Source organism: Apteryx mantelli, chromosome 3 (genome assembly GCF_036417845.1).
Source record: "Apteryx mantelli isolate bAptMan1 chromosome 3, bAptMan1.hap1, whole genome shotgun sequence".
Classification (NCBI taxonomy): Eukaryota; Metazoa; Chordata; class Aves; order Apterygiformes; family Apterygidae; genus Apteryx; species Apteryx mantelli.
Genome location: NC_089980.1, coordinates 34,401,215 through 34,417,620, shown reverse-complemented (window position 1 = coordinate 34,417,620; position 16,406 = coordinate 34,401,215). Strand labels below are relative to the sequence as shown.

The 16,406-nt window shown below is 38.0% G+C and overlaps 1 long non-coding RNA gene across 5 annotated transcripts in view; it reads right to left on the bottom strand.

Annotated features, from left to right (window-relative positions):
- LOC106490488 (uncharacterized) overlaps positions 1–16,027 on the bottom strand; it is a 54,666-nt gene extending 38,639 nt beyond the window's left edge. For 2 of the 5 annotated variants that reach the window (XR_010883685.1, XR_010883682.1), the window contains exons 1-4: positions 13,942–14,347; positions 12,627–12,693; positions 9,837–9,898; positions 9,375–9,494 (exon numbers count right to left, since the gene is read on the bottom strand). This is a non-coding gene — a long non-coding RNA (uncharacterized lncRNA). Of the gene's footprint in view, positions 1–9,374; positions 9,495–9,836; positions 9,899–12,626; positions 12,694–13,941; positions 14,348–15,353; positions 15,402–15,907 lie in introns of those variants that run through there. The other 3 variants (XR_010883684.1, XR_010883683.1, XR_001293620.2) reach the window with 3 other exon arrangements.
- Positions 16,028–16,406: the final 379 nt, after the last annotated feature.

Here is a 16,406-nt window from a genome sequence, read left to right as displayed (position 1 = left end):
GAGGTGAACTAAACCTCTCATATTATCTTAACAAAATTCTTGTTCTTCATTCTATGCAGAACGCTATCTGCAGACTTTGATCCTGCAATCTTTGTGCACTTCAGAGCACAATTCTGGTGTTGAGCTCCTTTCATAAAAATCCAAACTCTCACAGGCTCAAAACAGAAATGAAGCAGGGAGGGAAAATGAACCTGCCTGAGAGAACTACCATTCAGCTGCAGTTCTCACCAGGTTAATCACAATTTGGGTCCCTAGCATTATCCATCCTGGTCATTGTTTTTTATCTTATATATGTGATGCAATACCTAAGCACTGTGAAGGATTAAATCCTTAAAGCCTGATAACAGCAAGCATTTAAACAGATAAGCCCAATGAAATAAGCAACTAAATGTGAGATGTGATTTCAATGAAGAAAGTCACACTATGTAAACTTTAGCAAAGGTTTCTACAGTTGAATTCCAAATATATAGTATTGTAAGAAAAGAGGAAATAACCCAGATAAAGCAAAATGGAAAAAAAAAAATTTTAAAGGTTAAGTTAGGTAAATCAGGTTATAAGAACCTATTTAGTGCATTCCCCTATGAAAAACTTAAAACATTTCTGTGGAGACCAGGGGCAGCTTTAAACACTAGTAACAGAGCAAGGCCTAGTTTAAAATAATACACATGCTGCATCTTATCTAGTGAAGTACTTTGCTGCAGCCAGAGTTACTGGGGACAATGGAACCTGATTAATTCACAGTTGGATAATTTTTCCATAGACAAGTTAGAACTGAACAGAGGGAATAACTCACCGGCACTAAAGGATGATAAAACAGATGTTTGGACTGTAGACTTCAACATTCATCTATAATCTGGATTGTTTAGTTTAGAACACATGGTATAAGAATGATTGGTAGTGAGAGGAAATATTCTGAAGAAGTTTACAAAATCTAATACGTATCTTATTCCAAAACCAGACTTTCTGCTTTATGAAACAAAACAAATTAACTTCACAAGGTTTTATGCCAAAACCCAATCAAAACCATTCACAACACTGACATCGAATAATTAAATTTTAGCTGGTCTTGTTGCAAAATCATGAGTTCATTAACTTTGTACTATTTCAACATCAGAAACGTCTGCTCTCCATGTTTGTACAGTGCTTAGCACAAGTCTTCTGATCGAGACATCTACATCAGTAGTAATACTAACATCTTTTTAAAAGATTTGCAAGCATGGATGAGCCCTGTTCACATCCAGCGTACATAATGAAATTCAAAATTAGATCTATTTTGTGTGGGTTTGGGATTTTATGAAGAGTTTCTGGCACAGCATAACTCCCTCCTGTGCTGTCATTCCAGATCACATATGTGAGAAAAACAAAACACATTCTCATGTACTTCCAAGTCTGTGGTATATTGTGTCTAGCATGGAATTTCTCCATAAGCAAAATTCATTTATGTAAATATTATTTACTAATCAAGTGTTTGGTAATACATTAAGCAATTCAAATACCTCCTATACAATCAACAGTGTACTTTCCAATGACCACAGAACATATGTTCTTCAGAGATTAAGAATTACCTACCACAGTGAGTCACACAAAATCCCAATACTTGGTTTCTTTCCAAAAAGTCTTACTAGAACACAGGATTGAAAAATAAAGATTTATTGTAAATGACTCTTCTTTTTGTAAGATGCCCTACAATTTTAATAATCAGGTGTAAAAAGGCTTCAATTGTACATGACAATATGGGCCAACATCCACTGAAAGGAAATTCAAATACATTTTCTGTGCCATGTAGGTTTCAGTAACTTTCCCTGGTTTCTTTTTCTGCATGATATAACTCTTGATTAGAAATTCATATAGAAAATGGTGAAGTATAGTAGTTAGCCTCATTACAATAAAAAAAAAGTTAAAAGATAAAATCCATTGGAATAGCAATAATTTACAGTTAAACACAAATGGAAATTTTATATGTATTCATATGTATGTATAAGTTACTTGTTATCAAATTGTATGATGGGTTCTCATCTAGAACACTAACTTGGTAAAGAATGTATACAAATATGGTGGTATGTATACCAAAGTATACTAATACATACACATGTGTACATTGAAATATAGTGATTAGACTGGAATCCGTATGCAACCTACCTTAAACACAGATACAGTATCTACCATGCAAAACAGAGGGTCTAATCCTATTCTAAAGACAGCACTCCCACTGATATCCCCATGTCATATGGAGAGTCATATTCATATATACATTAAAATAATGCTAACCACATTTTACTCATTAACAAACCAAATAACTTCTCATGCAAAATTTGGTGAGTTCGACACTGCTTAGTGAAAAATTTGACAGAAGAGATGAGATTATAGATTAGTATAGACACACATGCTGTGTTAATGGATGGTTATCTAGAACAGTTCTACTTGTACTTTAAAATGTACTTGACTAATTAAGTAATTATTTCTTATAATTAGGAATAATGCATATAGAATTGCATTAAGAAAGAGACTTAAATTCTAAACTCATGACATTAAACAGAATAGAATTGCCCGACTTCATGTGAAAAATTCCCATTCTCAGGTAAAAGAGATGACTATTTCAGTAGGTCTCTTCCACTAGTGCCAATGGGACCTCCCAGTGCATGCTGCCAAGAGGTAAACTAAGATTCAAGCAGAAGGCAGTGGACATATAAGCAACTATGAAGGGAAGAGAAAGTTTAATTTCACATGTGAAACTAATGGAAATTCATCATACCACTAGTTCCCAGAAAAGTGCTCTTATAAAGCAGAACTGCTGTCACCATTAAACAATCATTTTGGTGGTCATCCATATTGATCTACACGTGATGTGATCTACACATGACAAAATCTACACATGTATAAAAAAAATTCTGCCAATGCCATATTTGCATTTACAAAGTTCAGCGTTACTCAAAATATATATATCATCAGGTCCTATTCAAAGTTACTTTAAAACCTCTTGCGTACACTATTGCTTAGAACTTTTTGAAAGCATTAAGTGCAACCAACACACTACATTTTCTTCATGTAAGACATGTTCACACTGGCACAGATTTTTTTCACAAAAAAAAGAACTATACTTTTTTAGTCTGAGAGTCTTTTATTTTAGACTAACAGAAACAATAAAACCAAAGAAAAAGAGTAGCGTCTCCAAGAGTTGCCTTCATAATGGAAAAAATTATGTTAACTCATAGTAATTAAACATGCAGTCATAACAGTGGCTGCAGTATAATCCAGACATGCCTGTTCTAGCTTCAAAAGAGTTTGCTGGGATAGTTGTAGCAATCTAGGTAAGGCAGTACAGAGCTCAGCAATGGCTAGCAAATGGGATGCTTCAGGGAGGCACAAGCTCAATGAAATTGAAAACTTTGTAACAGCAGTACAGTTTGTAATTTTCACCCAAGATTAGCAAATAAAGTTTATAATTATGCTCCTCTATAGTCTTTAATACAGCCTACATGCTTGGATGAAAAGTGCCCTCACTTCCCTATGTTTTGCCTTTATATTTATAGGAATTAAGAATACCTCTATTTTTCAAAAGGCCAATACATGAGATCTGCATGTGGATCAACCATTACTTTTTGATCCAAGAGCCACTCCTGAAGGCTTTTTTGAACAAAACAAAGGGAGAAAGATTTTAAGACCTTTTTGCTCTCCTGTCCCCGACATTTGCCCATAGGAGTAAGGCAGACAAAAAATAGCTCCCAAGTGTTGAATTAGCACACAATCACATTGACATATTAGTAGGAAACAATTTTTTCCTCTATTATGGTTATCACCTATTTCTTCTTTCCCAGGTAGGGAATGAAAGAGAGACTAACCAAGAAAAACATTAAGACTTCAGAAGATTAAAGAAGTTCCATCAGGAAATTTTCCTTCTTAGAATTTTATCTGCGAGTAGAGATGTCACTAGAATATTCCAAGACACTCACTTTGGTTACTAATTGCCTCTTAGAAACATGTAAAACAACATTACTGCACGGAACAAAAATGCCCTCCATGATCTACTTGAGTGCATTTCTTTTGCTAGACCAAGACAAAAGCAACATTAACCAAAGAGATAGTAAGTATTGCTACTACAGAAAAATTCACCCACGCCCCAAATACACATTTATACTGTAAAAGCAGTGTAATGGGTCCTTGGGCTTTTATCTATACGCCATTCTCAAATGGAGCAACAGAAACTTCCATGGTGAGGAATATTATAAGGCCAGGGATGTGTACTATGTAGAAGGGAAAAATGGCTTTTTCCATATTTTGTTCTTAGAGTAGGTACATCTCTTGGTTGAGGCATGTCCCAGGCACTGGAGTCAGAGCATGCCTGGCACCAAATGGGAAGAACAGTCTTTTCTGTACTTTTGGCCAGAGCTCTAAGAGCAGATACCACTCCAACCTGTTTTCAGTTCTATCATGTGAGACTACTGTTGGATACATACAGCGAAACAGAAGAACAGGTAGAACACGCCCCATAGAGCAGGCAATCCTAAAAAAGGAAAACTGCTACTTTTCTTGTGTTTACAAATTCTTCTTTATATGAATTCCAAGATGCATTTGATAGATACTGAAGACAACAGTATATTTGAAAGACATGAGGAATATGTCTGCATGAGCCCTCAAAATGGCAAAGTGCTTCGCAACAATATGAATGGATGACCAAGTAACTGGTCTGCAGAATAAAATCAAAGGTAGACTTCCCTACTAAATAGCCTGCGCTATTCTGAATAGCAAGGTAAGCTAGAAACTTCTAACAAGCTGACACGTTAGCTCCTCAATAAGAAAATACTGTCCAAAAAGTATTTCAGTTAGAAAGCATCTGTGGAGAGGCCAGTACATACTTCATTCTTTCTGCATGTGAAATAAAGAGGAAAATACCAAGGCTTCAGTTTAGAATGACACAGAAGCTTGGACAAACAGTTGAGGCTGTGAACCTCTCCTCTCCCCTATGCCTATGAAGCTCAGGAATGAAAATGGAAGATTAACTGAAGAGAAAGTCAAGGCTTCTTTTTGGCAAAAACTTGGGTGAAATCTCAAAGGACTTTGCCCTTGTAGAAAAAGAGAGAAAGAGGCCCTGGTACTGGTGATCAGTGTATTTGTTTGTAGTTACTAAGAGTTACTGAGGTCTTTCACAGTAATCAGACCAGTGCCAAATAGACTTAATTTTACCTAGAGCCTGGGACTGATAGCAACTATCAATGTCATCTTATGTATGAAAAAACAGTTTCAGGACTTGAATAGTGGACAATACTGGAAAGCATCAAGCCTTGGTTCTTATTTGCCATAGAAAAGGTCATAATTTTATCTGAGAAATGCAAATGTATTTTTCTGTCTTGAGGTTTTTTAGTTATCGTTGAGATACTATTCTGGAAAGATGGAACATGCCTTCTCTTCCCCCAAGATAAGAGGCGTGCATCAGCCTTACTGAGGAGAGTTAAATAGTACTAAAGCAACACTCCAAGAGATATGAGTCTGTATGGTCTTAAGAGGAGATGGTCATGAGGGAATCCTATTGCTGTTTTCCATGACTTAATAGAAGGGTGTAGAGAAGATGAGGCCAAACTCTTCTCAGAAATGCGCAGTGATAGGACATGAGGCAATGGACACAAGTTGCAACAAGGGAAATTTTTACTAGATATCAGGAAATTTTTCACCATGAGGGTAGTCAAACTTTGGAACATATTACCCAGAGAAGCTGTGGAATCTCCATCCTTGGAAATACTCAAAACTTGACCGGACAAGGCCTTGAGCAACCTGATGTAAGTAGACTCTGCTTTGAGCAGTGGGTTGAATCAGATAACCTCCAGAAGTCCCTTCCAACCTGTATTATTCTGTGATTCTTGACGAGGTGCTCCTCTTGTCAGGATCAGAAGATGGGTCAAAGATTCTTTGAGAAAACAGTCCTGCCAGTATCTCTGGCAACTTCTGAATCCCTTTCTTAAAAAAAACATGTGCTACGTTTACCTCTGCCATGTTGTCTTGTGGCAAACCTGGAAGAGTTGTAGGAGCTGCTAATACGGAAACTTTGGAATTTGTCATGTGAGAGCCAGAAGAGAAACTATGGTCCCCAATAATAAAGAAATTAAAAACATACTTAATCAAGAAGAGTACTCCCACAAAGCTACCTATTTAACACTAAGCTATTCACACTAGAGAGAGCTGATCAGGGAATGTGGAAGTACAAGTTCCCAGCCACATCAAAGAAATAAAGGTCAGAAAGCTCTGCATGAGATGCAGAGTGCCCATTCTGTTCTGATGCTAATAATTTTTCCATCTCTGATGTCCAAGTTACATACCAAGCATAGAAAAGACACATGCAGGCATTGGAAGAACTCCCTCCTAGGTCTTCCCAACACACTCGTGCTACTGTTACAGTCAAAGACCTGTACAGCAAAGCTGAATTATATTAGAGGGGATATCTTAACAGAAAGTTTTCATCTCTGTCTAATGTTTTATGGCAATTGTTTGCAAGAACTGATAGACATTTTGCCCCTAAAATTAGAAATAGCATACTCTTCCTACCAAACTTCACAGCAAAGAAAGCAACACTGCTAGTTACTGCTTTACTTTTCTTTTCTGCAGTTCACTATTTTTAGTAAGTTTTGAAAGTATTATTTAAATGGGCAGAACATTTCATTATTTCAGTGCTCTAGGACGTTTCTTGACAACCAGGAGGAAGTAGCAGAAATGAAGTGAGTGTTACTTCAGGCAAAAGCTGAGTCACAGTTCCATTTCACTGCGCAACTTGCTGCCCTTTGTGCCCTTCCACCTACGGAAGGCAGCAACCTTTAGCTGTCTACAAGTTCAAAGTCATGTTCAAAAACCAAACAATGATATAACCAACTTTTGTAACATGTCACATGGGTCTGTAAGCATGATTTAGGGAAAGTTCCAAGTTTAGAAAATGTTGCTCTTACTATTCCATTTATGTGGTAAGAAACTTTTGTTTACACACTTCAATTGTAACATTGTATAGGATTGGGGGTTTCATCCTGAAAATATAAATGAGATATTACTGGAAACTGAGTAATAGCAACAATGGCCATTAATAGTCTTCCATTATGTGTGGGAGTATATTAGGAACTGCAAAGAATTCATCAACACACGCTTACTGTCACAGGATGATCGACTAAACCGAAGCCAATGAAGAGACTTGTGCAGCTTTCAATAGCACTTGGATCAAACAAGCCAATGATGCAGGAAAAAGAAAAGGTGATATTGAGCCCTTGGGCACATGCTAAATAAGGATCACTGAACTAAGTTCCTAAACTGATATATGGTCTCTGAGTAGTCAGATTCCCAGTGTTCTGAGCATTCACAATTAAAGTTAACTGCCAGTAAATCTGGCAAATGTTTCAGCTCCACGTTCGTTAGAGTTTATATACCCAGGCTTAGCAAACAGTGCTAAAAACCCTTGTCACTGTTGGAGACCTGTATATACTAGTGAACCTACTATTACCTATCGCTTATTCATTCAACAAATTGCTGTTATTTAAGATGCTCTTTCTTTTCTGCCAGGGTTTAACACCACTAAGCAGATAGAGGAAAGAATGTATAAGCAAATCTAAGCAGCTGTTTGCTAAATGAACATACTTTGTGCAGCTGAACTATACAGACAAAGCTATACAAGTACATAAGTGCCTAAAAATGTATTTTTGTATTCTATTTTATATATCTATGCTTCAGTGAATAGGGTAAAGTTGTTACTACACCTGCATGGCAAGCTCAGGTCTATATTGAATTTATCTTAATAGACTAGTGTAAGCATATTGTATAAAGTGTTCTTTGCCTCTCTCCTCTTCTAAACAGAAATTTCCCAGTTTCAGAAATGTTAAAGATATGCTTACAACACACAATTTGAGCTTGTATATTGTCTCAGCGTAGTTCTAACACGAATTCAACTAACCACAAGAGCACAGTGCTACACCAAAGACCCAAACTAGACACTACGCTGTGACATGTGGATAACATGAGCTTGTTCAGAACTAGCTTAGGTATCCCCACATGCGTAGTGCTAAATGGTATAGACATGCATAGCATACTTTAGAAAAGGATCAATCTCATCTCTGTAAAGTTGCTTCCAGTCTGCATCTGTTTGTACACAGTGAAACACTATATATGATTTATATCCTACGTGATCATAATGCCAATCATCAGAAAAGGAACTGACGTTCAGCATCCTAAAACTGAAGTCTGCAAAAAGCAAATACAAGCAGAAAGGACACACTGTCCTATTTAAATGTTTTGCAACACTTCACTGACACACTGTTGTCAGCATAAGTCACAAAACCTCAAGTTCATCCCCACTGCCAGATTTGTAAGACTGTCTTGTAAACCACTAGGCTTTGGAGAAAAGGTATCTGAAGATACCAAAAAGGACACAAGTGGCTTTCAGTGCATTCTCTACATATTATACCATACAGTGGGAACAAAAGGAAACTGTGCAGAAAGGGTGGAAAATATTTCTCCCTTTATGTGTGACTCTTATCTTTGAATTTACTGTGTTCTGTTTTAAGTTTATAACACAATACTGTGAGAACTAAATGCTCTGACTATTACAGATCTAAGTATTTACAAGAACCAGGTAAAGATTGAGAAGGAGTCCTCTTCCCAAGCAAATTAATAGTAAAACTCCCATCGACTAAGTGAATCAGGAGTTAACATCACAACAATTTAAAGGGACAGTTTATAGTAATTAATCATCCAAATTTCAGGGCTTTTTTGTTTTTGGTAGGAGTACCAGCACAGTAACATGCTTATTATAAATGCTAGAGCATTATAATAAAAGAGAAACTGTCAAGCTCAAGTTTGAGAAATGTGAAGTGAAAAAAAATGGTAAGAACAATTCCGAGTAACTTCCCTTACTCTTTTTACCAGAAATAGTGTAAACCAACACCTATGGTGCTAATGAGTTCCAATTACAGGATAGTGTCCCAGATCTGTGCCTGCAAAAGCCACCTGGATGCAGCTTTCCCACTCTAGTATTGAGGGGACCACCTTCGAAACAGCACTGTCGTACCTCTTCCTCAACCTTATGGAGAACTTTTATGAGGGGAGAAGAGAGACTGTAAGATTAGGGAACACGTATTATCTCCACTTTCACTCTTGGAGGGTTCACAAGAAGAGAATGAACAGGACAGTAGAAGTGTTAAAATAGTCACATCCCCCTAAAATAATGCAACTATGTGAGGTAAATACAGTTAATACTGAAGTGTTTCCCAGTACTAGATTCCTTGTTAAAAGTCATCAGTTACTTGTTGATGGCCTCTCATGCGCTCAGTGAGAAGGGATATGGAAATTAAGATTTAACCCAGTCTTTAAAAATTGTTTCTGAAAATTATTTAAAAATACAGAGTACTTACTAGCTTTAGGTCAACGTGACTTGTATTCTTTTATACAGATGGTCATTCTATTTTGTATCTAGATTTTTATTGCAGCACAATGTTTTACAAAATTGCTGTATTTTGTAACTGAATAAGAATCTGCAAAATAAAAATATCATTTAGAGTACTGTATCTATTAGAATACACATTTCCTCAAAAATCAGAAATACTGATTAAAAAAATGTGCCACCTAGTCTTTATGGTTCAAATGCATTATAAAAAACATTCTCAACAAACATCTGTTTTGTATTCACATCAGTTTGGTTTAAATACACATGTCAACAAATAACCCACATATTCCAAGTCTGAGTGAAAGCAGACCTTTTCAGCAAATTTAGCCCCCTCTAATTCCTTCTGAAATAAGTGGTAGTTCCTACTTTATTAGGTGCAAGGTATTATCCACTAACAACAAAAGACTCTCAGGAGACTTAAAAATCTTACCTTCAATCATCAGTGTTCACCTCATCTTGTTATCACTGATCTCAGTGCCATAGGAACACATTCTAATGGATCATTAAAAAAACAAGCATGTGTCTTTTTAGATTTGAAACTGTATTTTCAAAGGACTGACAACAAGTACAAAAATGAATCATAATAACCTTTATTACAGATGCACTCTCATTTTCAATAGCTGAAGAGTCTGCCTCTTTTCAGTGCTAAATAACTTAGCATTTAAGTAGAATAGCAATTACGAAACAAAAAAGTGTATAGCAATTACGAAACAGCAAAAGAATAAAAAGTGGATTTCTTTATCTACATTGTCAAGCACTCATGAAGACTGCACTGAAGATGGAGTAACTGCCTGTGAGGAAGGCAGCATACTACACTGTAATCACAGTTATGAAAACTAATTTGAACTACTGAAGTTAAAGCAAAACCAGACTTATTTGTAAGTAGTGTGTTCACTCTAGCACAAAGACTAAAAATTATTATTTTTCCAGATTACAGAGGGCTTTTAGGACATACACAATCATGAAGGATTCTTGCAATTCATTTTTCTGAAAAGTTAATAAAACAATGATAGATTAAGCAAAAATGAAATCAAAATTAGTTGTTTCAGAATAAACTTGAATAACAGTCAAATATACAAGTCAATCCCTAAAAAACATTTTATTATTTGTAGTATAAAGCAAATTAAAAAGTTTTTTAAAAAAATCCATTTATAATTGGGTATGTTGTACCCCTGAAATGCATTTTCAAAAGTAAATTAGTGATTTTAATGGGAGGAGGGAAGAAGCAAGCTTTTCTGGGAAAAGTCCCAGAAAGTATGCAAAGTTAGACAAAAGGTAATTAGAAAGCCTTAGAAGACCCCGCTTACAACAACATAGATGAGAGGATATTTGAGTTCAAACTCAAACCAATGTCCAGAAATACAATTTGCCTAAGGGGTACTAAGAAGAAAAAAACAATTAAACTACAAACAAAATCAGTATATTTAAACAATCTTAAAAGTAGTTACTGAAAGAGAATCAAACAAATTTTAAAACAAATTTCACTCTTAACATTGTGTAGCTTGTGTGTTTTAGGAGCCAAACCTGTGGCTTTTGGTCACACATCAATCCCTTTGAAGAAAGGAAACCAAGAACAAACAAACTCCCCCACCGCAAGAACCTATACACCAGGCTCTGCATCACTCAAGTCAGCGAGAGCTCTGCCATTAAGTTCAACAGGGACAGGATCACCCCTGACTTTGGAAAATGCTTTATCTTATTTATATTACTTTTACATGTAGGGCAGAAAGAAGATACCCTTTCAGAATCATGAATTAAAAATAATATTGTGTAAGACTAACATGCAGAAAAGCCAAAAAATGAAAGATGAAATTCCCACAAAGCAGCAATTCTCTCCTCCAGCATTTGTACGATGCATTCCTGCTGATAATGTTTAAATATATTGTCTTGACACATACGTTCAAGCATTGTTTTGTTTGTGCTATGTATTCAACTGAATGAACAATAGATTAAGGATTTCTTTTAAGCACTGCACTCACTGCAGATAATTGTTTCACAGTACACAGTGCCCTGTTGATCATCTAAATTTCAAAAAGGTAGCCATGATCTGAGTCCATTTTCTACTTTTCACATTTAATAAGGCATTCAGAAGCAAGAGAGTCAGACCAAGTTCCAAAGAAGGTCTGAATCTAAAGTTACAAAAACAGAAGCCCTTGGGGAGAACAGTGTCTTTTGTTTGCTTTTCAATTCTTTATACAACTGTTTCTGTTTTGCAAAACATTCCTCATTATGATTTACAGTATGCTGCATTTGTTTCTGTATGAACTGAATAAAGTTATCCACATTTTTGAATAAAGATCGAAAACCAGAGTGCCACATCCTACCAGACCACTAGCAATATTAAATAAAGGCAAATATCATGTCAGAGCAAACAAAAAAGGTCCAGTGGACATGAAGGAAGTGACACAGGAAGTTCTGGAAGAAACAAACAGAAAAGAACAAAAGTTTTGAAAAGCATGAGCTGCATCAGCAGGATTTCTGTGAATCGTTTTGACTTTAGTCTTGGAAACTTTGATTTTGGGGGGCAGGGGGAGGAAGGATTAGAACGAAGAATGCAGCAGTAAGGCGTTAATCTGTTTCTGAACTTGTGAGTCACATTTAATGTAAACTTTCAAGTTATGTTATTGGAAAACCGCAGCAGCAACAAAAAGTGCATAATTCTGTAATTCATTCTGTCTCAATAAATACTACCAGGTAACAATCCTAAACTGACCCTGTGAATGGACTAGATGAGAAAATGGAAATCATATAGATATATATAATAGATATATATTTTAGGATACAGTTTTTAATGTTAATTATGGAGGTATGATAACTTCAATTCACAGGTAGCTATGACAAAATCTGACAGAGCTGAATACTTCGAAATCTCACCAAGATTTGAAGACAGAAGTTTAAAAGGGACTTTTGATTAGTTATTCGAATTTCCAGTAACATAGCAAATAAATCTTACAAGTGGAGTAAATTGATTTGTGAGACTATTAGACTACAGCAGATTCTATGAATAGCTGTATTGTCTCAGTTCATACAGATCTTGCAGTATGAAGCACTCTGCAGAAAATAGTAAGAGGTCAAAAGAAACAGTTAAGTCCTTCAACGTGCAATCTCTATTTATCTTAGGTGTTTACACGATAAACATTGTTAATGTTATGCTCATCACACTACTATGAGGTAAAAAACATCATCTCTCTCATTTGTCAGAAAGCATCAAATGACTTACCTAAAGCACACTGTGGTAGACTTTATTCCCTAAGTCTCTTGCTCACATCTTAACTACTCTTTCCTACCTGAAAAGAAAAATGCGCAGGATCACTGGTAATTCTTGCTTGGAGACAAGAGATTATCACCTAATAAAATCATTTCTTCATTTCTCATAAAGTCATGAATTCTAGACTTTGGTACAGCTGGAAAAACAGGAGACTCCCATGATGAAAAAGGTTACAGAATACTGACTCAGTGTCTATGCTTGACCAAGGAGTGTTCATAAATAATGGCAGAAGTGTACACATTGAGGGATTTGTAAACCTTTTTCTCCACATTAATGTTCTCATATACCTTCACCATCCAGACTGCCTTCACTTTTACAAAAATTCTTATCATGTCCTTTCTTGAATCACATCTTTCCTCATTTAATTCACAACCACAGTGTAATAAATAGCTTTAAGGGTAACTGCCATACTCCACCTTGCATGACCTAACGATCTAATGAGAAAACGGTATTTCAAATACATTTCAAATGCATCATGTTTTCTCTAAAATGAAAAAGCCAAACTGCAAGAACTGACTTGACATGCAACTCTGGTTCTCAGTGGAAGGAACTCCTTAGCTTATGACTGTGAAAGAGAGAAACAGGAAGCAGAATGTTTAAGTCACAAACATAACTCACGTTTACCTTTTTGGAGAGCTCCCACAGAAAAGGGAAGAGAAACAAATTAGAAGTGTCACAGAGCCAAATCTCCTTTATAGCCACAGGAAAGTTGCAATTATAACATAGCAACAAAACAGCAACTCCTTCAGGCAGAACTGATTCACAAATATACTGAGAAACAGAAATCACTCCTCCTCTCCCTCTACCCTCAGGCTTATAATTAAAGGAAATTCAAGATTCTCTTTATTCCTACTGCTTAAAAACAAAGAGCCCTGTTGAGTCAGAAAATACACATCACTTTCTTAACTTCCACCAGAAACTTTCTAGTCTGTTCTGAATATGGATTCCCCATATAGGAGGCAAAGATTGTAGAAAATGGTTTTTTTTCATTGGACAAACAGATGTAAGTTGTTAAATGTATGTGAACTCCCCCTCAGGTCTAAGATGAGAGAAGCAAATTTCAAGCTTAGTACAAACTACGAAGAAGCATTCTCATAAGAATTAAAATACCTTGACTATGTTTAAAAGGTAGATGTTTTTAGAGAAAAAGGTGGTTAGCACTGAAAAGTGAGCAGGGGCCTTAATCCTTATGGAACTTGAAGAATGGTTCTTACTGTCTGCGGGACAGCAAAGGGCTAACAGGAGGAAGAAAGACAGAATTAAGTACCAAATTAATGTTTCTGTTGAAGCCACACTTTTTAGTGTCCACTGAAGTTTACATACATGTAGAGCTTCTGGGCTTGTGTTTTGGAGGCTCTCTGTAGGTCTACTTCAATTGCTTTCTGCAAGTGTTCTCCAACTGCTGAGCTGGCATTTCTGTCCTTCAGCTTGTCAGCATTGGCTCTAATTCCTGGTAGTTGTTTGGGTTCATCCCAGTGTTTTCCATGAGGACATTCAGTACATTGAGTAAGTATATCACTTTTTCAGACTTGACCGAGGAGCATCCACGTATCTTGATAGTTCTGCTGTAGAGGGCATTTATTATGCAAGATTTGCACATAATCTCATTCTATTTGGCACTCTCTGACTTCCAGGAAGGTTGCTTCCAGCGGTAAGGCTGTGGGAACTACTTTAAAGCTATGAAGGGCAAAAAGAATGTTCTAGGAAAACGTCATTTCCAAGCATAATACTTTTTCCAGGATAACATAATTATTTAACTACTTTCCACAGTGGTTCTAGTATAGTATAGTACATGACAGCCAGAGATGTACAATTAGTGCAGATTCTCTTTTGAGAAACTTGAAAATAATCTCAAATGAACTACTCTGTTAAAATGCAGAAAGAAAATAATGTCATGTTCTGGCTTAGATATAGTTCAAATCCTTTATTTTTCAAATACAAAAAAAGATGACTCCAAGAGCTTGCGCATGCTGATATGGACACATCAGCTCTATGGGAACAGAAGTTGGAACACATATTTTGCTTTCAGGCAGTTTTTAACCTATTTCACAGCATGAAAGAAACCTGTATTTGGTGCTTATTGCATAACTCCTGGATAATCTTTGTGTCTTCTACCTGCTCATTTTTCTCTCAGTCACAAACAGACCAAAAACTACCTGCTGAGGCATATGGTTCGAGCTCCTTGTTTCATATGGCATGGCATATTTGTTACCCCAAACTAAAGATCTATCTGCTGCCTGGTTTGTCTTTTGAAAGAAACGGCTTTGGAAGATGTATAGTTATTGGCTTCTAGGCACAGTCTCTTCCAAAAGCTACATGCAGAAAGGATCAAAAAAACCCAGTATCTTTGTAATACCAGATTTTGATAAACAGAGAATTATAAAGTCAAGTGGCCAAGTCCTGTCAACCAGATACTACTAGAAATAGTTTGCACAAGAGCCCTTCAAACAAAATAATTATAATACAACTTTTTTTTGATGTAGGATGATCCAGCTTTTGGAATGAAAGGCAAAAGAGCCAAGCCCAGCTCCTGCAGAGGAATGTAAACACTCCTATGCTTAGCTCTGTCCCCAAAAGACAGCAGCCACAAATGCTACAGACCATCCTCAGGGCCATATTGAATGGAACGGTTCAGAGATGGGCTTGGCAACCGGATTAGAAATGAAACAGCATCCTTACCAGATTCTGGATAAGCCAGTGCTTTCATTGCTATCATCGAGAGAAAGGCTGTAACATAAACAGCACCCCCGACGTGAGAGTTGTGTAATAACTAATTGCGAGGATTGTTATGGTCTAGTGGGTGTAGAAACTAGAGCCCAACAGCACACCTCTCCCTCCCCCCCCAAGCAATAAAGTGTTTTCCTTCGCTCATACAATTACGAACGCAGCACTGAAATAAGAGTACCTTGGACTGCTGGTTGCTTTTGCTCTCAGTATAGCTGTTATTTTTTCTACATAATATCCCACAAAAGGAGGTTAAGCAATGCCGCAAGACTCTCTTGCTGATGCCAAATAAAGAAAAAACGATGGCATTTAACGAAGCCTCCCTCTGTTTAGAGAGCTGCGAATTAAGCCGGAGCTGCCGACCCTCATGACTCAGAAGCATGACTACGAGCAGAAACCCGCACCCCAGCCGCTCCCCGCCCCGCGGCGATGGCCGGGCTGCCCGAGAGCAGGGCCCCGCTGCGGGCCCGGCGCGGCCCGGCCTCCCGCCCGCCCCCACGGCCCCTCACCTCTGTCCACCGGCCCGAGCGCCGCGGCCGGGGTGGGGTGGGGGGGAGCCCCCGGGCCCCCGCTGCGCCCGGCCCGGTCGCTAGGCAACCGCCGGCAGCCGCTGTCAACACGGCGGGGCACGTGACGGGGCACGTGACGTGGCACGCACCCCCCCCCCCGACCTGCGCGCCCTGCGCTGCGGCTCGCCGCATTACGTCACCCCTCACCCCCGCCCGCCTGCCGGGAGTGCCTATAAATAGCAGGGCCCGCCCGGCGCGCATGCGCACTGGGCGACGGTGCTGCGCACAGAGCCGCCTTAGGCAGCGGGGGCTACCCCTCAGCGCTGTCGTCACGGCCAAGGAGCCTGTAGCAGCGCTCGCCGGCCACCGTACTCCCCGCCCCTCGCGTTCTATTTTTATTCTTTTGTTTCAGGTCCCCGCCCCTCCGCCGCCGCGGGAGGACGGGATGACGTCACCCGCTTCCCGGAACGATGACGCGTCCACGCGGGGGGAGGAAACT